This window comes from Puma concolor, chromosome B4 (genome assembly GCF_028749965.1).
Source record: "Puma concolor isolate L17-30 chromosome B4, mPumCon1.1.hap2, whole genome shotgun sequence".
Taxonomy (NCBI): Eukaryota; Metazoa; Chordata; class Mammalia; order Carnivora; family Felidae; genus Puma; species Puma concolor.
The window spans coordinates 33818101-33844295 of NC_141673.1; the positions used below are offsets into that span (position 1 = coordinate 33818101).

General features: G+C 35.7%; 1 protein-coding gene across 4 annotated transcripts in view; it reads left to right on the top strand.

Moving 5' to 3' along the window:
* The window catches only part of MGAT4C (MGAT4 family member C), a 754867-nt gene that overhangs the window by 679197 nt on the left and 49475 nt on the right, over positions 1 to 26195 (top strand). For 3 of the 4 annotated variants that reach the window (XM_086712708.1, XM_086712707.1, XM_025926849.2), the window contains one exon: positions 25358 to 25407. The exons of the other annotated variant lie outside the window; for it this stretch is intronic. The gene's annotated coding sequence lies outside the window, so the exon portion shown is untranslated. The remainder of the gene's footprint in view (positions 1 to 25357; positions 25408 to 26195) is intronic. 4 annotated transcript variants of the gene reach the window in all.

The window sequence follows — 26195 nt, forward strand, 5'->3', positions numbered from 1 at the left end:
AAGGAAGTAAGGAAATACCAGTGACTAAGTTTGTCAAAGGAATTCAAGAAGACTTTATTTAAGGAGGTTATGTAGTAGATTCAGACAGCATAAGTAAATACTTCCCAGGTAAATAAGGGGAATTAATAAGGTCATTTCATAGAGAGAGAAACAAAAACACAAATAGGGAATTTCATGAAAATAGAGAATTTCATGACAAGATGTGATACCTTGGAGAAGCCTAGGACTAGAGGGCCTATGGAGGGTAATCACAGGTGATGATACTAGAAAGGAATAAATATGAGGCCATATGCCAGTTTGGATGTTCATAAATTTGTATGCAATAGAGTAGAATCAGATCTGTTTAAGAATTACAAGAGAAAGTGATAAGAAATCAATTAGAAAGGAACTAAAAATGAAATTAAAAACCACTCTTTCCCTCTCTCTGCCCCTTCCCCACTTGTGCTCTCTCTCTGTCTCTGTCTCAAAATAAATAAATAAACATTACAAAAGGGGAGGCGCCTGGATGACTCAGTCATTAAGCATCCAACTTCGGCTCAGGTCATGATCTGGGGATTCCTGAGTTCGAGCCCTGCATTGGGCTCTGCACTGGTGGTGTGGGCCCTGCTTGGGATTCTTTCACTCTATCTCTCTCCGTCTCTCTTTCTCTGCCCCTTCTCCACTTGTGCTTTCTCTCTCTTTCAAAATAAATAAAATATATAAAAAAAAACACTCTGCAAAACACACTGTCAGAGGTTGAAAAACTTGCTCTCTTGCTCTATCAGTTAGGCTGCTGGGGAAACATATTCTCAATCATCGCTGATGTGATTTTAGATTGGAAGATTCTCTAGGAGGACAAGTTAGCATCTTCTACCCAAATTGCACCTGGATATATTCAGCAATTCTAACCCTAAAAATTTACCTATTAAATGTATTTACAGAAATCACATATGAAATATTATTTGTCGCAACATGATAAAAGATTTTATCTCACTTAAGTGTCTTTCAGTGGGTTATTGGTTAAATAAAATATGGTACATATTATATGCATTTAAAAAATACAAACAAACCCCTTTATGGAGTGATATAAAACAATCTCCAGGGTGCACTGAGTGAAAGAAAAATGGCACAAAAATGTGTATAGCATGCTCCTATTTTGTTAAAATAAAAGCAAAGAAAAAATCATGAGTATATACTTATTTGCTGCTATAAGCATGTAACAATTTTAGAAACAACAGTGCTATTGCCTTGGAGAGAAATTGGGTAGCTAGGAGACAAATAATGAAGGGGAATTTTCCTGGTATACCATTTTGTGCTTTTTTTAATTTGAATCATATGAATGTACTACCTATCAAAATATTTAAAGTTAAATTTAAAAATAAATATCATATTATTTCAGATAATGAATTATAGGAGCCTTATGAAGTTAGTAGTAATGAACTTGGAAAAAAATAGGTCTCCTTTTTGATTTTCAGATAGGAACAAGTCCAGTTTGGGATATATTCTAGGATACCTTAATAGAGTAGAAAAACACTGTGTATGAGATGATGAGAGAGATATAGAGAGATACAGAAGTCATCAAGATCGAGATGCTAGTTGAAGTAATCATAGTGACCTAGCCTGCTTAAGGAGAGCCGGGAAAGGAAAACATCTAGAACCATTAACCAGCCAAAATGAAGTGGCAGAAGATGGAGAGAAACTAGTGAAATTGATTAAAAAGGGATGATAAGGGGTCCCTGGGTGGTTCAGCAGGTTAAGTGCCCAACTCAGTGTCACAGGTCATGATTCACAGTTTGAGTAAAGGGCTGCATGCTCAAAGCATGAAAGCTGCTTGGGATTCTCTCTCTTCCTCTCTCTCTGCCCCTCCCTGCTTCTCTCTCTCTCTCTCTCAAAATAAATAAACTTAAAAGGGGAGGGAATTAATAACATATTAGGAGTATTAAGAGAGTAGTACTCTGGAAATTGTGAGAAGAGTAAATTTAAGAAGCAGAAGGTATTCAACAGCATCCATTGCTACGAGAGATGCTGAATCCAGACTGTTAATAAATCAAGAATTACTTACACTGTACTACATGAAATGCCCTTTATCGTGTATTACCCACACACTGCAGTTTTCTTGCAGTTAAAGACTGTGCATAATCTATAGGACATAGCAATGTGATTTCATGTAGTAAACTCCAAGTAAATAATTCTGAGAAGCAAAGAAAATTTTAAATAGATCTCTGTGTTTTCCATACAGCCAATTCTATCAAATGAATTCGAGAAATACAGAAGAATGGGCATTGAGAAAGTATGTTTATTAGAAACTGCAGGAATCGGTCACAGAGGAAAAGGAGATTGTGGAAACACTGTGAAAGGGTTAAATAGAAGGCTGAATGAAATAAAATGTTGCCTGTGCAGAATCAAGAAAGCCAAAGGAAGATTTGAAAAGTATGAGAACTTTAGTTGTGCTATGATGGAGTGTAAAGAGTCAGTAGAAAGGGGCATACTGATAAGACTTAACAGAAGAGATTTAACAATAGGAAAAGTGAGGTTTTGAAAAAGTACAAAAGAGCTCAGGGTTAGCTTTGTAAGAAGGACATCTACATTTTCTTCTGACATTATATGGTAGATGAGAGCATTAGTACAAAGGTTCCGTGAGGTTTAGACAGGAAGCATAGCTTCATGTGTTGAGCTAAAGGAGCAACCATATATCTCTTGGGAAATGTGTTCTTACCATCATTCTTTGGATTAAAGATTCAGTTAAGATAAATACAAAGAAGAAATAGTACAAAGAAGATGCAGCCAGATCCTTGAGAAGAATGGTTAAGATGGAGAGTGTACTTGGAAATGAAATAAAATGAAAAGCAAAATTAACCAACACCTTAGTTGAAATGGATCTATATGAATTAGTGCTAAAAATTTCTCAAGGGCATACATGTTATACAAATCCTCAGTGTTAACAATATATTTTCACATCCTTTATAGTATTTTTGACCACCAATTATAATGTTCTTGGGAAATTAAATCACGTCTTTTCTTGGCCTCGGTTTTACTGTAAATAAAAGAATAGCATAATGATAACTTACTTCCATCCTTCCTCCAGCCACTTCCAAGCTGTCTGTGTTTTGTTACCTATTCAAACTTGCTGATACTGGAGTATACAATACTGTGATGTTTGCTCTTGCACATCAAAAGGCAGTTTAAACAAAAAGCAGTTTTTAAATTCTTTTTTGTAGCCTACAATCACGACTTTTATCTATCTATCTATCTATCTATCTATCTATATATATATATACATATAAGAGAGTGAGGTGGTTGTGTAGTTATTTGAGAGAATTACGGTCTGCAGTGAAACTACCAAAGGTCCCTTTTCATTGTGTAGGTATTTTCATCTGGTCATATATCAGAAGCAATTAGAGGGCCAAGGGTTTTTTGTGGAGCCAAAGACAACTGTACTTACTTCTTGCTATAGAGGATGGAGTTAAAAGAGAAAAGGAAAGACAATTTCTACTTGTTCCTGTGATACTAGTGAGTTTGCCTTCATGCCTTTGGGATCCTCTCTGGGGAGCTGTTATTAGATAAAGGGAAGTCTAGCTTCCCTCTCATAATGCCTTTGTGTGTCTGGTGAATGCCAGAGGCAGGTACTTTGCAGGTTGTGTGAGATTTCTGTGGTAGCTTAGAAATATCATGATACGCTTCAAGGGCTCTCCAACCAGTTAAGAGATACACAGAAATATACCTTTGTGTCAAGGAATATTACTTTATTTTTTTCCCCGAATTCTATATTTAAATCACTTTGCAGTGGAATCACATAAAAAGAGCAATTGTAAAGCTATGAGTTTCGAGCTCTCATTATTTCTTTGAGTTTGCTGTTTATTTTTTGCCTAAGACTTTCAGCCATTTCTGGACAAGGTCTGCTAGTCTCTAGATACTGTCATTTATATTTAAGTTCCTCCTGCCTGATTAGCCATTTTATGCTCTGCTTTCTTTTGCATTTGATTAGTGATATCGAAATGCATTAATGCTTCATATAAAACAAAATATCCTGAGGATTCTCATAGCAATGTTAATATCTGGAGCCAGTGGGGGGGAAATGGTTAACAGCCCATCACTATATTCATGTTAAGAAATTTCTACAATTACACATGGTTTTTATGTTTCTGCCTCATTTACTCAATTCTTAGGAAGTAGCTGCTATTCAAGGCTACTGCTTTTGTTCTTTTCTTCCTACTAAATCTCTTTTTTAAAAAACATCTGTGGCAACATTTTTTTTCTTATAAAATATTCCAATTTAAGCACTGAGAATTAGAATGGTCCCTGATCTGGGCACTTGAGCTTATTTTAAGTTCTTTCCCTTTTGTATTTGATATTTTTATTGTTTGCTTGTTTGGCTTGGCACTTTATGTGACACTTTCCAGGAAAGAGAAAGGGATGTATATGTTTAACTTCTTATATAAATTATTGCAACAAGTAGACACATTGAATTGTGCTTTCTTCTGAATCTTTGTTCTCCAAAGGTAAATGAAACAATCACTTGTGGCTACTAAGATTAGAAAAATATATGTTAGGAATACTCTAGACAGGCAGCAGGAATCTATGCCAATTATGCCTTCTCCTGCCCACTTTCTTAAAAAGTAAAGTGTGATTTAACTAATGGATCTGGAAGAAGAGTCCAAAAACATTCGTGGCTTTGGGTTTTTAAGGAATACTCTAAATTATCCTTGTTTAAAGGTCAAGGAGTTCACCAAGGACTTAACTATAAAATAAACCTTTCCTCTGGAGAAAAAAAAATGGACTGGTGATAGAATTATCAGGATATTGGAATCTAGAGAAGAGTGAAGAATATTTACAGACAATTGAGAAGAAAGTACTACAAAACTAGAATCTACTCACAGCCAATACATCGTTTATATTTTGGGCTACAAGTAAGTACAATATGATATTCAAGAATTTAGAAAGCACATCACTCACAAGTTTCCCATGTGGTAATTACATGAACATCTGCTCCAGTCAGATGAAAATTAAATAAGAGAATTTCACTTATGACAGAAGATGTATGAGAAATGGTAATGGTCAGTGCATATATTCAAAATTTTGGTTAACCCTAAATAGATGATAATATTGTGATTGTGAGCAGAAATATTTGTAAAAATAAAGAAAACTTTAGAAAACTTGGTCAATAAGAATATTTTCTTTTTCTTTTTTTTTAAAGGTTTATTTATTCTGGGTGGTTCAGTTAGTTAAGTGTCCAACTCTGACTTCAGCTCAGGTCATGATCCCATGGTTCATGGGTTTGAGCCCCCTGACAGGCTCTGTGCTGATGGTGTGGAGCCTGCTTGGGATTCTCTCTCTCTCTCTCTGGCTCTCTCTCTGCCCATCCCTGGCTCGCATGCTCTCTCTCTCTCTCTCTCTCTCTCTCTCTCTCTCTCTCCTCTCTCTCTCTCTCTCAAAATAAATAAACCAAAAAGAACAATAAAAGACTTTATTTATTTTTGAGAGAGAAAGCTCAAGCAGGGGAGGGGCAGACAGAGGGAGGGACAGAGGATCCGAAGCAGGCTCTTGATAGACAGCAGCAAGCCTGATGGGAGGTTTGAACCCACAAACCCCAAATCATGACCTGAGTGGAAGTCAGTGGTTAAACCCACTGAGCCACCCAGGGGCCGCATAGAAATGGGGTTTTAAAAACATTTTCCTGAGAATGAACAATCCAATGGCAGGTCGGGGAGAGGAAGAACAACAAAAATTTTAATTAAAAAAAAAAAAAAATCCCAGAAGCCTAGTGTAACACAGACACGTGTGCATATCATGTTTGAGTGATCCCCGCACACAGTTTAAACCTACCGCTGTGTCTGCATGTTATGCGTATGGAAAATAAGCATATGTGACTCCTGTCACTGGCTTGCACTACTGTGCTTGAGCCTGCAGCCCCTGCAGCCACACAGGTGCACACCTGGCAGACAGCCCAGGCACCTGCAACTGTTCATGCACTCACATTTGACCCCAGCACATACCACCGTGCATGCCCCTGCCACCGCGCATGTACCAATAACGTGTTCCTCATTTCCATCTGAGACTTCAAAGTTCTGTTCACAACTATTTCACTGTTCTTAGTCTAAGAAGATGAAGGTTTTCTCTTCTGCTCTCCCCTTCTCTTCCTGAGCTCTCACCAACATCACCTTTAAAGGACCATTACAGCAGTGGTTTTTTTCTAACAGGCACCTCAAACTCTTTGTGACTCTACTTATTATACAGTTCCAAAGCCCCTTCCACACTTTTAGGTATTGGTAATTTTTTTTGGTTGTTAAAATATATTTATTTTTTGAGAGAGACAAGGACGGTGTGGGTACAGGAGGAGCAGAGAGAGAGAGAGAGAAACCCAAGCAGTCTCCACACTGTCCATGCAGAGCCCGACACAGGACTTGAACCCACCAAATCTTGAGATCATATCCTGAGCTAAAACCATGACCTGAGCCCAAACCACCAGTCAGTCGCTCAACTGACTGAGCCACCCAGGTACCCCTCACACTTGTAGGCATTTGTTACTCGACTTCTTGGTACCAATTTTGTCTCAGCTCAGGCTGCCATAACAAAATATAGACTAAGTGGTTTAAGCAACAAACATTTATTTCTCTGGAGGTTGGGGATCCAAGATCAAGTTGCCAACAGATTCATTGACCTTCATGAAGCTACTTCCTGGTTGATAGAAGGCCATCTTATTGTTCCCATGTGGTAGAAAGGGCAAAGAAGCTCTCCAGGGGTGTCTTTTTTAGGGGCACTAATCCCATCCACGACGGCTCGATTCTGATCACGCAATCATCTCCCAAAGCCCGCACCTCCAAATATCATCACATTAGGGGATAAGTTTCAAGACAAAAATTTTAAGGGGACACAAACATTTAATCTATGGCACTCTACAATGTAAAAACCTGGAGAGTAAAATCAATAAAATATGTTAAAATTATTTTGCCATTGAAAGATTCAAATTCGGGCGCCTGGGTGGCGCAGTCGGTTAAGCGCCCGACTTCAGCCAGGTCACGATCTCGCCGTCCGTGAGTTCGAGCCCCGCGTTGGGCTCTGGGCTGATGGCTCAGAGCCTGGAGCCTGTTTCCGATTCTGTGTCTCCCTCTCTCTCTGCCCCTCCCCCGTTCATGCTCTGTCTCTCTCTGTCCCAAAAATAAACGTTAAAAAAAAAAAAAATTAAAAAAAAAAAAAAGAAAGATTCAAATTCATTTTGGGTTTGTAAATGCCCTCATTTTTCCCACACCATTAGTTTTTCGTGATGAGCAAAGCCCCCCCAAAAAAGTATCTTATGAAGGGAGAAGTTTTATATATATTTTATAACATGTGTAATAGTATAGTACTTATAATAAACTTTTCTTTTGGTAATTTTGTACTGAAACTTACAATTTACCACTTACCATTTATGCCTGTGCTGCTTATTTTTTTCTTTTCTTGGAAGGTTCCTAAATCATGGTTGATATGTGTTATTACTAAATCTCTTTTAAGAAAATCTCATATTTGACAAAAAGATATGCTCCAGAGTGTCTCTGAAGAAATATCTTAAGATAAGTGAATTGTTGCCTACCAGTTCCTTTTCTCGTAAGAACTTTTACTTTCCTTCCAGTTAGTCACAGGAATCATCCCTCATGAAAAATAAAGACGTAAAGTAATGCTGAAAAGAATTGGAGGGTCTCGGAAAAGACCTTAGAAATGGTTTAGTCCAAAGTCCTCATTCTGCAAATGAGGAAATTGAGGTCAACCTGCAGTTACACGGACAGTTTAATGGCCTGGCTAGAATTAAGCAGAACCGTCTGGTTCTCAGTCCAGTGCTTTTTTTATTATACTGTGCTGTGGTCCTCTCCGTGACACCTCTAAAAAAGGTTCTCATAAAGCTTCTACGCATGACTCACAGTGGTTCTAACAGAAATCCTTTCCCTGCTGAAAAATGCCTGCCAAGGATTCTGCTACTAAGGGCTCCCACTAGGCGAGGGGTCCCTAGACAGACTCTGCAAACTGTAATGAGCTATATAATGTCTCTATTCTCCAGTGACACGGAGGCTTCACAAAGTAGACTTTTTTTTTTTTAAATAAAGATTTTAAGCAAGCATCTCAATTGTCTAACTCTCTGTATCACATGTCCCAAGAGACAGAGCCTAGAGCCAGTCACACTCAGTGTGTTATGTTTTAGAACAACACAGGGATATTTCAACATAGTTGGCCTTGTTTGTCCCAACCCCATTTTTTTAAATCGTTCCTTTTATAAACCAGCATGGTGTCTCTGGCCCTGTCAGTAACTGAGCGACTGAGCAAGGTCTCAATGCTGAAAAGTTACATCCATGGCAATAGTGCACAGTGTCACTGAGATGTCACCCCAAGACTTTATTCAATTCCTATAACAAATATTCTCCATACTGGGTTCCAGGGGCTGTATTAGTCATCATTCGCCTGTGCTGTCAGTTGTGCTAGATGAACACTATCTTCTGAATATTGCAGATAGCTGGATTTACGGTGAATTTGTAACTTTGTGGGAACAAAACCAACTATCAAAATAAATGTAAAAATATAATACATAGTATGTATAGGAGATTAAAATCAGGTCTGTAATTTCTGTGCTATAAAAATTCATCCCTGGTTTGGATCACAGACTCTAAAATTTAAATCATGTTAACTCTACTGCCTTCCTATCATCAAAAAAGTCACCATGGCAACAAATCAATAACAATGAAAACCGATTCATTGTTGTTCTTTAATGTCTATAGGTTACTAGAATGTGGTTTTAGAACATAATCCATCATCTAGAAACATTTCAAATGTTTTTTTATTTATATTTCATTATCCCTGCTTTCTTACCCACAATAACTACACATATTTTCTCCAACATGGAGTACTGAAATTATGCTATATTATAGCACATACTCCCTCTGTCCATATTTCCTTGAATAGCAGAGAAAAAATGGTGATTTCCATTTGCATCAACTAAATATCATTCACCTTTAATTTTTTCTTTATCTCAAGTTGAATGCCTAGGAAATATCTACACTATAGCCTTAATTTTATATATATATATATATATATATATATATATATATATATATAATTTTTTCAAGAAAACCCAGATATCTCCATGTTGAGAATATAGGCCTATTTTAAAAATTAAAGACTTTAATTTTGTTACCCAAACATCTTTACAGTAATGGAAAACCATAATTGTGTTTTTTTTTTTTTGTTTTTTTTTTTTTTAATTTTTTTTTTTTTTCAACGTTTATTTATTTTTGGGACAGAGAGAGACAGAGCATGAACGGGGGAGGGGCAGAGAGAGAGGGAGACACAGAATCGGAAACAGGCTCCAGGCTCCGAACCATCAGCCCAGAGCCTGACGCGGGGCTCGAACTCACGGACCGCGAGATCATGACCTGGCTGAAGTCGGACGCTTAACCGACTGCGCCACCCAGGCGCCCCCATAATTGTGTTTTTAATCACACTCACACTGGGAAACTAGCTTTATGGGGCAACATATTTATTTGAGTATGTTCTCCTTCTAGTTAATAAACCTCTTTCTTTTTCTTCATACTTACTAATTTTGAGTAAAAATGTAGCTCCAACCCCCTACCACTATTACAGAAATAGATATGAAACTCTGGTTACGATATCTTGACTCCATTTGAATTCACAGTACATTTGAAGTGTGTGTGTGTGTGTGTGTGTGTGTGTGTGTGTGTGTGTTCCCTGACAAGATTTTACAACCAGATTGAGGCATAGACATTGGGATAATCCTTCAAGCTTTTTCTGCTGCTGTTTTAATAGCACTTCATGTATTTCCAAACATTTAAATGTTGTTTTCGATCATTTACAACATGAAAATATGTTGCTTCTTTTTCATGGTAATCGAAATAAAATAGAGAAGTCAAAAACATAAAGGGAAATAAAAAACAAAAACAAAAACATAAGTGTGTGATAAAAGCCTGAGTCATTGGCTGGGGGGTAAACTAACCCAAATAACTCACCCGTAACAGCAAGTATAACTGCTCTCCGAGTGAAAGGAAAGGAGTTGGGTTGGGCAAGGCAAAGTAGTAACTTTAGTTTTAGCTACAGAATATTTAGATAGAGCAGGTGGCAAAAAGATAAAAAAATAAAGTAAAAAAAAAAAAACATGCAGACTGGAGGATTAGAGAAAGGAAGGTGAAGAGCTGTAACCCACATTAAGGTAAGGAAGAGACGCCTAGTCAGCACAGCACCTGCCAAAACAGGGCTCAAACCGTGGCATGGCAATATGGCACAGGCACTGTGAGTCACTCCTGGTAAAGAAGCATCTGGAAGGTTGGAGGAATAGTCTAATCCAGGACTCTAGCATGTGAAGTCTTAGCTGTGTCCACCCAGTGTCACAGAACATAGCAGGAAGAGCTTCAGAGCCTGCTAGATAGGAATAAGGTAGGAAATCAACTAGAAAACTAAAAAGTAAAATGAAGAGCAAGAAAAGTGGTGGAGAGAGAGAGAGAGAGAGAGAGAGAGAGAGAGAGAGAGAAGGCAAGCTGATTATATATATATATATTATATATATATATATATATATAATATATATATATAATATATATATAATATATATATATATTATATATATATATAACATGTATAGGAGATGGATAATGTGTGTGTGTATATAAGTATGTGTATCTATCTATCTATCCATCTATCTAGCATCTATCTCACTCATACTATAGTTTTCAGGTAAATTTCCAAGAAAAGAACCATTTTCCTTGCTGCCTTTTTATTCTAACCTTCATTCTAATCTGCAGCTTCCCATCAGACAAGACAAAACTACAGAGTAATATTTAATGACCATTGGATATTCTTGGAGAGTTTAAAGAGACTGCTGAATGTGCCTTTCTTTAGTCACAGTTTGACCTTTGCCTTTGACTTTCATACTTCATCATTTCAAACTGCTACCTGAACTCTCAGCAAGTCCACTATGATTTCCTCACCTTTGCCTTGTTAGTGGTGATAATTAGGGAAAATTCTTAAATGGAACAGTAGGAGAGATAGTCTCTCAAGTCCTTTACATTTATAAGAGATACTAAGGTTATTTTTTGTGTCCTTTTATTCCCTTGAGTAAATTCATTCTAGTCCTATTTATTGTAAAATATATCTATATATATTTGTGCCATCTCTATGCCATGATTTGACTAGATCCCTAATATACAGCCACTCCTGTCTACCAGGGTTTTCTACCTGTTCATACACTGTATTGACATGAATCTCCCCTTCTTAGCACAAATCAGTGCTTTTCCCCTCTTATTTTCCTTATTAAACCCCTTCTATTTAATGGGGTTTACCTTCTGAGTTCTGGCTTCCAGCAGACTAAGAAAATGAATGATTTGGGACACCTGGGTAGCCCAGGTGGTTAGGCATCCATCTCTTGATATCACCTCAGGTCTTGATCTCAGGTAGTGAGTTTGAGCCCTGTTGGGAAAATTTTAAAAAAAATCAAAAAAGAAAAGGAATAATTTATTAAAATACTAATGAGTTAAAGTGTTTGCTTAAATTTCAAAAACAGCTTCTATACTGAAAAATTGGGAATAAAGACAATGTATAGGTTATATTTTTCTCAGGGTTTTACTAGCCTCATCCTGCAGGGATGTGCTGCTTACCCTTTTAAGAAACTCTTGCTTTGCCACTATTACTAAGAGAATTATGTACTATCTTTCAGATATGTTGAGGTAGAAAAAAGTTTGAGAACTAGTCCCCTAAGTAGTTAAGTGTGAAATCTCCATGTCAGTTGAACTCATTTTCAGGCAGGCAACCTTTGGGAGAAATGTTAAAAATCATGACTTTCTATTTTGCCAGAAGAAAGATTGGTAGAATCGGGGTAAAAAACTAAGGACAGTAAGACAAGCAGGTTAAGACCAGGCAAATTGATAAGACCGCACCCAACTTCCTTTGGGTACTCTTCAGTCTGCAAATAAATAAATCAATAAATAGCACTGATATTTCATCTAAAGTGCTTTGTCATTAAATTAACAGGTAAGAGGATTTATATTTTAAAAAAACAAATGTTAAATTAAGCCTTAAAATTAAAGAACTAGTGTTCATTACCAAGAATATCACCTGTTGTCTTCTACTGAATCATATAATAGTTTCCAGAAAGAAGATATAGATTTACACTGACCTCCACTATGGAATATGATTTGGAAGTTTGAATTGAACAGACATATACATTCTTATTTTCAGAAACTGCAAAAACCACGAAGGTATCTCTCACCTTCATGGTTTTAGACTGAAGCAGTAACAGGAATAGGAGCTCTGGAGTTATCTGTTAAATTTTTATTTAAGTAAATGTTTTATTCAGATGATTGAATGCACACATCTCAATGCACTAAAAACTTGCTTCTGAAAATAATATTTTCTAATCAACTAGACTTACATAAATCCTAAGAACTTCATTAGCAGAAGTACCTATTGAAAATACTTGTTTATCCATGTCCGTTACTGGATGGTATGTAATAATCAACAAGCACTCAGAGTCTGTCCTTTGTGGAATAATCCATATTCTTTTAAATAAGTCAGCGTTGTAGTTTGAGAAGATGAGTACTCTGTGTGGATCTCTTAAGATCCTTCAGAGCCCTCAAAAACTGAATAATTGACTGATTTTTTTTATCCTTTCATATGCACTTGTTTTGAAGTGTACATGGCACAAAGGAATGGAGATATAACTCCTACTCTTCTCAGATGTTTCAATGCGATATTATTAATGATGTGAAACTTTAGCTCAAAGTTAAGGAGTCTCAGATATTTTCCTTCTCCAAAGAATAAAACTACCTGGGTAAGTACCTAAGAAAGTAGATAATTCTCCTGCATCCATTACCATGAGAAAGCAAGAGAGTAAATAATATACTGGCACCATATTCTCTTTTCTAATTCAATTTCAGTCCTCTTGGTTGTATATTTCCTTTATTCAAGTAATTAATATATGCAATTCTCTCCCTCTCTCAGTCTCACTACTTATCTACCTACCTCCTACCTATGAATCCATCTGATCAACCCATCTAATTGTTGACCTATCCAAACATCCACCCTTTGCTTTGTTGCTCAAAATACGTGAGGTAAGAAGACAGCATGCATGTGTATACATACGTGTAGCAGTCTGTGTGTATCTGTCTATCCATCAGTCATAAGACCCATAGAAATAAATATATGTAGAGACACATTATGTACACTCACAAACATATTTGACTATTTTAATTTTTATTATTTATATCATTTTCTCTTCCTCTTTTCTGTGGACAGCCACAAGAACAAACGTGTTGCTTTGACCTAGTACATTTAAAAGTAGGGGAGGGAGAAAAAACATAATAAGAGAAGTATGGGATTTTCTAGAAAAGTTCTGAATGTCTTTGCTTCATAAAGTCTTTTCTTAAAAATTGCTTCAGTGGGGCACCTGAGTGGCTCAGTCAGTTAAGCACCTGACCCTTGATATCTGCTTAGGTCAAAATCTCATGGTTTTGTGATTTCAAGCCCCACATCGGGCTCTGTGCTGACTCTGCAGAGCCAGCTTGGGATTCTCTCTCTCTTTCTCTCTGACCCTCCCCAGCTCATGCTCTGTCTCTCTCAAAATAAACTTAACAAAATTATTTTAAAAATTAACAAATAAAAATTGGTTTAGTAACATGAGTGCTTGTGCTGTTGCAGTAGAAATAAGAGAGTGTAACAAAGTATTTAAGCATAGTATTTACTAGCTCTGTACCTTGGGCAAGCCACTTAATTCTTTTGTCCTCAGTTCTATTGTCTATAAATGAGGGATAATAATGGCAAATCTTTTACGGGGCTGTTGTGAGGACTGAATGCACTAATATTTATAAAGGGTTTTGAACAGCAGTTGGCACGGAATAGACACCCTATGCATTAGCTGTTACTTATTGTCTAAATACTCTTATAGGAATGAAAGCACATGAGAAAAGAGATTTGTTTTTATGTTAATTGCTATTTCCAAGAACCAAGAATAGTACCCCAAACACTGAAGGTATTCAACAAGGCTTATTTTGAAGACACAGTATAGTGTCCTAGTTAAAAGTAATGATCATGAAGACAGACTCCCTGCTTTAAAATCCAGGCTACAACAATTATTAGCTGTTTCACTTATGCAATGTAGTTAACTCTGTTCTTTAGTCACTAGATCTGTAACATGAAGATGTAATTGCTAACTTTGTGTGTCAGCTTGATAGAATCACAGGTTGCCCAAATGTTTGGCTAAACATTATTTTTAGATGTGTCTTTGAGAATGTTTCCAGATGAGATTAACATTTGAATAGGTAGAGTGAGTAAAGCAGATTGCTCTTTCCAATGCAGCGGGCCTCATCCAATCAGCTGATGGCCTGGATAAAACAAAATCAGAGGAAGGGAGAATTTGTTGTGCCTGATGGTTTGAGCTGGAACATTGGTCTTCTCTTGTACTCAGACCAGTATTTACACTATTGGCTCTCCTGGTTCTTGGGCCTTTGGGCTCAGAGTAAAACTAATACCTCACCTGATGCTAAGAAAAATCATTCACATGTAAATAGGATGTGCTCCCTGGAGTTGCACAACCCAGCAGCCCTCACAAGAGCTATATAATTGTTAACTATTACCAATACTACTGTTGGTAACCAGAAGTAAAGTTAGTAAATATTTTATGGCCTAAATGATACTGTTATAAGCCAATTGTAAAGCATGTCTTATAAACTGCTTACATAGCTGTATTATTCTTTAAAACACAGTTGGGGCTATCTCTATTAATTTTTCCTGCCTTGTTTGATCCTTTGGATTTTGCTTTATAGTGACTATTGATTTTTCCCCCTAAAAGAGATTGCCTTTTTTTAGCTTTGACTTTCCTTTGGAGCTATATTTTTTCCATGTCTACATATTCCCATGATGCCTTGATACTTTCCAAACCTACAAAAGTTGAAAAGCTTCTTGAGTGATATTTTCACAATGCATTTAATATGAGTGCACTTTCCTACTGTCTTAGTGCCTTGTCATGCCGTACCCTTCATTGCCTACCGCTGTATACAAAGTAATATCATGTTATAATTTTACCTTGGGCCTGTCTGTATTATTACACAAGGTGTAAACTTTCTCTTTAGGCACAATTTAGAGTAAATGGTAAAATTATACATGGCAGTCTAGATTTCATCCTTGTCTAGAAACACCAGCATTCTCTTGAATTAGCAAATTAGGTACATGTTTTCCTATGGGTTTTGGCAAAATAATGGCCGTTAATGGCCCAGCTGGACATGTTATTACTAATAACCCAGAGGATTCCCTGCCTTTTGCCAAATGCCAAAATTGCATTACCTCTCTAAAATTTCAAATTTCACATCCACTTCAGTTAATTTCGGTCTGCTGTGTGTGATCATTTCTCTTAAGTCATTGAAATTTCTCAGACCAACCTGTACTATCGACCAAATATTATATATTTTCTTATCAGGGACAATGATGCAGATTTTTAAGGACCAAATTATTCTTTTTTTTTTTTTTTTAAGCTTTGGTTTGATTTTTTTTTGTAGGTATTCTACTCTTCAGAGTTATGGTTCTTGTCTCTGTTTTGCAACATTATTATTCCTCTCTCAAAACTATTTTTTTCTTCTACAATTAGTTTCCTGGGAGAGGAGTTGTTGTTGTTGTTAATTAGTTTGCTTTTTCATTTCTTAATACAGTTCAGTCATTAAGATTTTGAGGAAGCTTCGGAACCTCAATTTTAATCTCTGCATTTTCTGACTTCAAAGATTTGTTCTTATTTTGCAGTTTTGAAATAAGTTATAACTTCTTTTTTCTTTTTTAAAGTTTATTTTGAGAGAGAGAGAGAGGGAGCACAAGTGTGGGAGGGGCAGAGAGACTATTTTTATTTGTCTTCTTAGACTAGATTGTAAATTTTATAAGAATAGGATTTTTTTTCTCTCTCTCTGATGCCTTGCAAGTACCTGGTAAATAATAAACATAGTAAATATTTGTTTGAAAGAATGAATCAACATGAGGAAAAAGCTAGTCAACCAAACTTTTCTTTTGAAAACATCAAGATATTTGCCAATGGATATTTTTCCCTAAATTTCAACTTTAGTACAAGTTGATGGTCTGTGGTGAAATTTCCCTTAATAATATTTATTTGTATAGATGGAAATTGTTGTTAAGAGTTACTCTCTCTCTGTATCTTTCTACATAAGCTGGGATTTCCCAGTGTATCTCTCCATAAGATGTTTTTAGAAAAATAATAAAATATGATTAGAACACACAAAGGTATACATGTCAGAACACACTCAGAGGGTCATCTCCTACAAGGTCCATAAACAATCTGATTCATGAGTATATTTCTGTGCTGAGTTCTAATAATAAAGTCAATTAATAATTTAAAAAAATTGGCCAACAAAGAAATAATGAGTTGGCCATTAGTGGCCTCAGCACAGGTTGGTCTGAGAAATTTCAATGACTTAAGAGAAATGATCACACACAGCAGACCGAAATTAACTGAAGTGGATGTGAAATTTGAAATTTTAGAGAGGTAATGCAATTTTGGCATTGGCAAAAGGCAGGGAGTCCTCTGGGTTATCAGTAATAACATGTCCAGCTGAGAGGACTCGTAGATCCAGGATCTATGTTGACCAGTTGGCCTTTCTACTTCTGCTCCTGCTCTTGCTCTGCATGGCAAGAAAGTTCACTCCTTTTTTTTTGATCATGAACCTGGACCAGCAGGATTCATAATATTGCATGCCTTCAGTCAATAGAACAGATGGCCCAGTATCCTTTAAAATGGAATCTAGTCAAGGCACCTGAGTGGCTCAGTCAGTTGAGCGTTCTGCTCTTGATTTCAGCTTTGGTCATGATCTCATAGTTTGTGAGTTCGAGCTCTGCATCTGGCTAGCTGCTGTCATCTCCGAAGCTGTTAGCACAGAGACTGCTTCAGAGCCTCTGTCACCCTTTCTCTCTGACCCTCCCCTACTTCCACTCTCTCTTTCAAAAATAAATAAAAGCATTAGAAAAATGGAATCTAGCAGAAAGAATACTAAAGATGTGTTGTGCCCTTTTTCAATTTTCATGTGTTAGGTAGATCTCTGGGGTATCAAATGGTAAACTAGGGCTCAACAACAACAACAACAACAAAACAAACAAAAGGGAATTGAAGTAAAGAAGTTTCTTACTCAGAGGTCCTAGAGAAGATACATGGTACACTTCTAGGGGCTACCAGGGAGGTTAATAAAGGGTACAGGCAGAGGGTGCATCAGGATTGGGAGAATATGCCTTTGGTAGGATTTGTGGGTAGTGTACTTTGGGGTTCCCAGGCTAAGGCTCAATTTGTCAATTCAAGCAAAAAATACTGGAGTTTTGGTAAGTTTTGCAGGGGTTTATCAAAGGAAGGCACATGGGGAAGGCCTTGGAAAGTACAGGACCATTGGGGTATCACATTAAGAACTTACATTTGCTGTGGTTCTGCGAGCTGTCATCTAGGGCATGCACTTACTGGAGGGGCTAGTGTCAGATCAAGGTATCTGAAGGCTGTTTGTCACACAAAATTAAGGTGAAGAGAACAATATTATGGAATGGCTTAGCTAAACACTTAATAAGATGCTTTTGGAAATTTGCATTTTCACTATGCGTCTCTTTACTTGAAATTAAAACAGCGGACCCAGGCTTTCTACCTGTCACCCATTACCAAGCTGGAGGCCCATATAGAGATGGTACGGTGGGGAGAATTAATGACTGGAGAACGTCCTTCCTACCCCAACCTTCTTCCAGGAAGCTTATGAAGTACTTTTCTCCCTTTGTCATGACTTTCTACAGAGGGATTTTCTTGGCCAGCCTCAGTCTCCAGTAGCATTGAGAAATGTCTACGCACCAAAGGATTTTCTTGTCATCCTTCAAAACCCAGGATTTCACTCCCAAAACCACTTTCTGGAACAAGAAATGAATCCTCTGTTGGGCTGAAATCTTCAGATAAGTATTCTGAAGATCCAGAATCTGAGCAAGAAATATTTCTGTCTTAACTTGTAAGAGGTCAATCTGCCTAAAGGCTTCCCTCTATGTATCAAAAAATCTGATGGAGAAGCCTCCAGGAATAAGTAGGCCTGTCACATCTCTTTTCTTAAATCATTTTGCATTATCTTTCTTTCACTTTAACAGCTATGAATTAGGTGATTATACATTTTCCCAATTCAAGGCTTGATAGAATTAAATTTTAGGATAGAACTTTATCATTACGTGATTTGTTACAATTATATGAGTGAACTATTTCCACTTTATTAGACTCTTGAGGTTGTATAAGTATGGTATTATGATGTTATTAAATTTCCAACAATGCCACAAGTTATAATGGGCATTTTGCATGAGTAGTTGAGCAACAGAATGGATTTTAGACTTTATAGACCATTTCTGCTTCTTTATAATTTATAATTGTGAAAGTTGCTTGAACTTTACCTAAGTAGTTTTTTTTTTATTTGTTTAATGAAATAAATGAAAAGACATGGAGCCTCTTGAAAAATGCTATAAGGGAAAAGCAATCCTTTATTAGTAAAATGACTTAAAAGAGGTCAATCTGTCTAGAGGTTTCCCTCTGTGTATCAAAAACCTGATGGAGAGGCCTTGTGCCACAAATAGGTCTGTCACATCCGGAAGTTTCTATTCCTTTATAAAAACTGAAACTGTAGGCCTCATTTCATTTTATACTTAATTAAATGATTACAGTGGGCAACCTATTTGCACGCTTCCCTCTCCACCTTCTTTGAGAACAAAGAGGACATGTATCCATTCTCTTGTTTTTCACTTTTATTTCTGTTTTCATTCTGTGTAAGACTTCTGGCTCCCACTTCTTTGGGCAATTTCAGTGTGTTGATTTGAATTTTAAGGTAAACAGTGTGAGGTGATAACTTTACAAGTGTTATAGTCCTGTCAGGGGCTGCTAGGATAGTGCTCTTAACACACAGAGATGGACAAATGAGAGAGGGAAGAGCAAGAAGAAAGACCTTCTCATTTTAGTTCATTATAAGTAGCTCAAATTGAAGTTTCATACTGTGGTTTTGTGTCCAAAAAAAAAAAAAAAAAAAAAAAGAAAAGAAAGTAAATGTTTATGGCTACCACAGACTAGGTAGAGTATCCTTTGTCAACTATACAGACCACATCAGACTGAGGTTAAATTTCCTATGTCTACTCCTTAAACATGCATGTAACTTTTAGGAGGGAGGGATGAGATGGCATGGACTATCTATCTCTCACAAGAGAACATAGGGGACATGTGTTTCCAACCAGCAGAATGGAAATTGGAAACACTGTCTCAACCCAGCTCCTCAAGAAAATTATGGTTCCTTCTGAAGGGAGGAGAAATCAACAAAAGGATGAACAAACATGTGAACAGAGAGATGAATAGACCACAAAGAAAGGAATGGTGTGAACATAGGGGATGCTCAATCTTTGAGGAAAACGGAATGCAAGAGCATATGTTATGAATAAAATGTTTGTGTACAGTGTTATATTTTTCTAAATCAAGGAGTATTCCTAGGAAATGTGGATACATTTGAAAATGCTTTGTATAAACTTAACACTGTTCATTCATAAAATTGAAATTAGAAAGAATTTGAGGGAAAATGAAAACAGAATATGATTTTTTACATCTAAAAGATAAGCAAAATATTAAGTTTGATGCTCAGACATGTTTTATTAGAGTTGAATAATTATAATTACATAATTACTTATATTTTATATAATTATATAAATTTAATTAATTTGATATTACTTTTAAAGAAAGCTACTTTGATTTTAAAATCCAGGAAATCCAGAAAATTTTCCCAATCGGCATGTTGTGTTTGCTTTCTTAACTTTTAGTTGTTATATTACTGCTTTAAATAGATTATCCATTTCACATACAGCATATTTTTGGTTAGAATAATATTGTTTTTATAAATTAACACAAAATTTAACTAAAACGGATGTAGCTTAATAGAGCTAGTGAGTTATTGGCCAAACAAAGGCTTAAGTGAGTACTGAATTAGTTTAAATTATTCAGAAGAATGCTTGAATTAATTTTAATGGAAAAAAAAAGTATTTGTTGAAACCATTGGGATAGCAAATCCATTGATGGATAACTATTAAGCAACAATTTTACTCAACTCGAGAGTATCTACAAATGGCTACTTTTCTCTACAAATGACTATTTCATTCCCATTTGTAGAGTCTGAATGAGTATGCCAAGGAGTTTGGCAAACACACTGGGGAAAGGGGCAATGAGAGAAGAACTGAAGTTTAGAGAAAAGAGAATAAAAAAAAAAGAAAGATGCTTAAGTCACAGGGAAAGCTTGAATGAAAACAATATACTAGCTGGAGTTTGAGAAAAGAAACTCTTGCCTACAGTTCTGCAGTATTACATCATCACGACTGTTGAACATTGATCCTTTCAGGTTATGGGAATCGTGTGTGTTCCTGCTACAGAATCTAAACAGACGAACCAACGGGAGAAATAGGTTTAGATGGCACTTATAGATAAGGTGGTGTTCTCTTGGACATTCTAAACTCTCATTCTTATCAACACCTTTTATAATTTGTGGTTTATATCCTTTTCACTCCAATGTATTTACTCATAGAGTTCTCTTTATCAGGAATGTATTTTCATTTCTGTGTGTCTGGTACCTATTTACAATTAGAGCTAATATCTTGTCACTAATAATTCAAATTATGTATAATTGTTCACATATACTTTATTCCTCAACTAAATGGTTAACTCTTTGTGCCCCAGAAACTAATCTTAGACTAATTACTATCAACTTATTTCTAACATAGTTCTTTATGTAGATTTATAATTTGTAGCTGCAGTTTGAATAAATCATTACTCTCACCAAAAACATTATTAAGGATTATGATGTAAAACATGCTAGCAGGCACTGATGAAAATGAAAAATATGCAAATATTTTAACAAAAACGTACTGAACACCTATTATCTGCCAACAGTGTATAAGACTCTGGGGATACAATTGTGAACCAAAATAAACAGGGTCTAATTTTTATTCTAAGAGATCAGAAAGATGTTAAATAATCATACTAGGTAATATGTAGTTAAAAATTGAGGTAAGAGCTCTGAAGAAAAGAAGCACAGTTGTTTCATATAGCTTTGAATTGTGTATTTTCTACCAGAGAAACCTGGTTTCATTCAAAACCAGGAGGTTTTTTTGTTTGCTTGTTTTTCCTACATACATTTTACACTACATACATTTCTCCAGAGATTATCTTTTCAATCACATGAGGGAACCATACTCCACTTCCTGTAACTCTAGATGGACCTGTGCTCTAAGTGAACCTAATAGACGACGTCCAATGTGTTTTTTGACTGTGACAGAGTGTTCTGGGCCCTCTTCTCTGTTTGACTTTTCTGTCGATGTTTTCTGTGGATGTCCACAGGGAATTCTCAGCTCCAGTGTCCTAGGTGAGCCTACATGGCAAGCCACATGCTACCGAGAGGGAAAACATCTAGCTTTTTCACTCTGAAGTGTTGGAAGATCACCAATTTGCCTTTTAGTCATCTCATCTATAAGGAACACAATTTTCAAGACTGAGCAAATGATTTCCCAAAATGCTGTAGGCACCAGACTTTGTTGTAAAGGTTTAAGTTACAATAACAACAACAACAAAAGTCACCGTGGCTAATCATTTCCTTTAGAAGTCAACTAACACATGGGCATTCACATGGGCAGAACAAAGTATATTGGCCCAGAACTGACACTCTTCATAGTTCCCCAAATATCTTTCACTTTGCTTGGCTGACTCTGCAACTCCAGTAAAGTGCAGCCAGACTCTAGTAAAAGAAATCAAGTGAACACTTTGCTTCCTCTTACTTTTGCTGCCGTTTTCATTTCACCACCCAGCTTACAGATGAAATCTATTCCTCAGCAGGCAGTGCTTGCACAAATGAAAGATAAATGTTTCTTCTATATAGGACAGATCAGTGAGACTCATAAAATATTAATGATGAAAGCTTTGGGAATTCAGTATATCCCTGACCATAGGTTTTTCTTGACAGTGAAGCACAGTCACTTTTAACGAATTTTTTTTTTCTGTAAGATTCCTATCAAGAATGATATGAAGGGAAAAGAATATATGATTTAAGATTCAGATGAGCATAGATTTTTTTTGAGAAAGGTAATTTTTCCGCCTTTCATTTTCCCTCATGTTTTGTGTTCCTTATCTGCCGTAAATTTCACTGAGTGATGTTGTGTGGTTGATTTGACTCTTGGAGCTGCTCCTGTGCCCATGAAGAAAACTGCTTGGGAATAGCACAGAAAGTACACATTTATTATTATTTAACATGCAGTATAGTAATAGCTGACATTTGTGTAACTGAAGCAATTTATTTATCCAAAAATTTAGGATGTGTTGAGTATGTATTCAAATATTTATCAGTAACAAGGAACTCTGAATTTTTTCAGAAAATCAACATACAGATATTTTTAATCTGATGACATCTTGTTGTCTTGAAAATCCTTCCATAACCATTACAAGTTTATAGTTGTTCTTAGGGTTACTATCTCCCTGTAGAATGCTTAGTTGATTAGCCTTACCTTGAGATTTTTTCCAATATATGTTTTCACTTTACACAGAAATGAAGTTTGCTAGTATGACAGGCTGAATAATTACATTATATATTTAAAAATGTATATTTATATGTTATATATTTAAATATCTATGTTAAATATTTGAAGCTTGAATATTGGAAATGGTCAAAAATAATAAAATAATTCCATCAACTAATTTTTTTAATTCTTTGAAATTTCTGTGCTAACAAAATTATTTGTAACATGATTCAAAATATTTAATCACAATAAAGAACAGAAGTATATAAAATTAACTATTGTTCATAATAATGCCTCAGAAAGAAGAAAAATCACTCATATATATTATAATTTAAGCTACATCAATAGTGCCATCTAGTATGTTAAATATCAAATAGGATAAATTCTCATAGTAATAACATTATTTTTATATCAAAATAATATTTATAAAAAGAAAACATATGACTTAATACACTCAGAGAAATTATCTTTACTTAATTACCCTTTACTTAATTGAATATTTTGTTTCATGTATATCTCTTCTCAGGTACACCTCTGTGATATTTTTCCTTAGAATATATGAGCAATTATCAGCCAAATATAATCCTTATAAACCACTAATAAGCCCAGGTCTTGTGTTTTCAGTGTATGTTTCAGTTTCCATTTGGTGATCTGCATACAAAGTTAAATCATCAGATTCCATTTGTTAATCAGCCTTTCAGAAAATTCATCAGTTCTTACTGTAAAAAAAATCAGATCTGTTAAAATCTATCTTGAAATATAAGGTCAGATCACTAGTAAGTGGAAACAGTCAGAAGGCATAGATCATTACAAGACATTATAAGACATCCAGGTCTTGAAGGATGTTATACAATTTTCAAAACACATACAGTTCTTTCATGATTGCCTGATCATCTGATTACCACTTCTAGTGTCTGGACTCCTATCATCAATGTGTTCCATCCATAAATTTAAAAACATAAAGCCCATAGTCCAAATGCCTTGTTGTGGCCAAATACCAAAAGCTTGTTAAAACTTGACTTACTGTTACAGTGTTCTGCAGACCAAATTTCTTGGAATCTATAGTGAGGCCTCTTTTTTTTTTAATTTTTGTTAATGTGTATTTATTTTTGAGAAAGAGAGAAAGCAAGAGCAGAGGAGGGACAGAGGGAGACACAGAATCCAAAACAGGCTCCAGGCTCTGAGCTGTCGGCACAGAGCCCCATTTAGGGATGGAACTAACCGTGAGATCATGACCTGAGCAGCAGTCAGACGCTTAACCAACTAAACCACACAGGCTCCCCTACAGTGAGACCTCTTTAAATGCCACCTCCTTTCTGCCTGACCCTAATGATTGAGTGGTAATACCTCCATATTGACAAATAAGTTTATTTGAAATAAGATGATCAGAATGACTACTACCATTTTAAAGATCAACCTGTGGGACGCCTGAATGTCACAGTCCATAGAGTGACCAACTCTTGATTTTGGCTCAGGTCATGATCTCATGACTATAAGATCTCCCTCTCTCTGTGCCCCTCCCCCGCTCGGGTAGGTGCACATACTCTCTCTCTCACAAAACGGATAAATAAACTTTAAAAGATCAATCTAGAATTGCAACTATTCTTGCCATATGTGAGAGCTACAGTATTAAAAATGGAGGAGGGGCGCCTGGGTGTCGCAGTCGGTTAAGCGTCCGACTTCAACTAGGTCACGATCTCGCGGTCTGTGAGTTCGAGCCCTGCGTCAGGCCCTGGGCTGATGGCTCAGAGCCTGGAGCCTGTTTCCGATTCTGTGTCTCCCTCTCTCTCTGCCCCTCCCCCATTCATGCTCTGCCTCTCTCTGTCCCAAAAATAAATAAACGTTGAAAAAAAAAAAAATTTTAAATGGAGGAAAACTACAGATATCCCAGTGAAGGTGAGTATGTAATTGACCACAGAACATCTAAACAGAGATGAAAAAAGAAAAACCCAAAAAACTAATGGAGATACCAGGCGAGGCAGAGGAATTTGTGCTTTAAGAGCATATGAATTTTCAAACTCCAGAAAATAACATTATTGTCTCCTTGGAAGTAACTACATAGCCCAGAGAAGCACTGAATTTTTAAAAAATATATATAAATAGTACTTTTAAGTGTAGTCAAGAAAAGTAATGCAAAATAACAACATATTTGTTACTCAAAATATCTTTGCTCAAAGAATGCCCACATGACTTTTAAAGACATTATCTTTAGAGACTTCTCTTCATGTTCTCATTTTCTTATAGCTGCACAGTTTTCTTCTGAATAACCTTGTTACATGGTATGGCGAACTGCAGTAGCAAACTGTGTTCCAGGCAATGAATTTCTAATGTTATAGCAAAAACATTCTCTTGAATATTGTAAGCCTTTATACATGATGGAAAAATCAGTAATGTAGACATTCGTAACAAAGTACCCTGTGCACTTTTTAGGTGAAGTGAAGCTAGGTAATATGGACTGAAGTTATTTTCAAAAGGCAAACAATCCTGTGCTTAAATGAAATATTATAAAATATATCTAATTTATTTACTACCCTGAAAAGAGCAATTGTAATGTTAAAAGATATATATATATCTTTATATTGTATAATATATATTTCAAGCATTTAACTACTTTTAAATAATTTTACTTAATGTAAAGGGATATGCTATGATATACAAAAAAGTTAAAATGTGTATATATTCTGTCAATTTAGAAAATATTAATAAATATGAACATAATGCAACTGCATGGGAAATAACAAATTATCTAGAATATTTTTATTTTACTTTTATTAATAATAAACCAGAGGAATATATTAGTAATACTGGACATTCTTTTTTCTAGTGTATCAACATTTTCTGTACAGGACAGATTATGACAGTTTCTTTCTTAAGGTGAGATTGGTTATCTGTCACTCACAGTAAAATTCTGAGGAGCTACAATTTTTTTGTATATTATCAAAGCTACTTCATAAAGTCAAACTCATGCCTAAATTGGAGCTATTTGCTCATTAATTTTATGTAAGCAGATTTTATTCTTTCAATACTACTACTTTCACAGTAAAAACTCTAGAGGATGTTTATTGGAAATTTACGAGTTTAGCAAAGCATGTATTTTGATATTTTGAATTAAATTTGGAAACATATTGACACTAGAAGAAATAACAGGTCATAGAACAAAATTACAGTATACAACTAACACAATTAAGGTACCTTCCAGGGTGTATTAATATCTTTAAATCCTTCCTAAAATACAAGTATCTTAGAATATCTTAATTCTCATGAGGCATCCAGATTTTTGTGTTAATGTTATATGTATTTTTGCTCTATTATTCCCAAAGTTGAAATTATTATTATAGTTTTGTAAATTAATATTATGGAAGATTTACTCACATATTTCTCCCTTTCTTTTCGCTCCATTCCTTCTTATCAGAACTTCCACTTTATCTCCCTTCATGAAATATGTTCTTTCAATTTTCTCTTAGTGAACATTATTCAGGTTTTTTTTTTTATTTTGTCTGAAAGTACCTGTATTTTGCTCTCATTATAGTAAATTAATATCCCTGGAATGTAAGTCTAGATTGTCAATAATTTTTCTGACACCATTTAAGGTTTTATTCCACTGTTTTCTGGAGTCTATTTATTATTGGAAAGTCAACTCTCTGCCTAATTGCTATACCTGT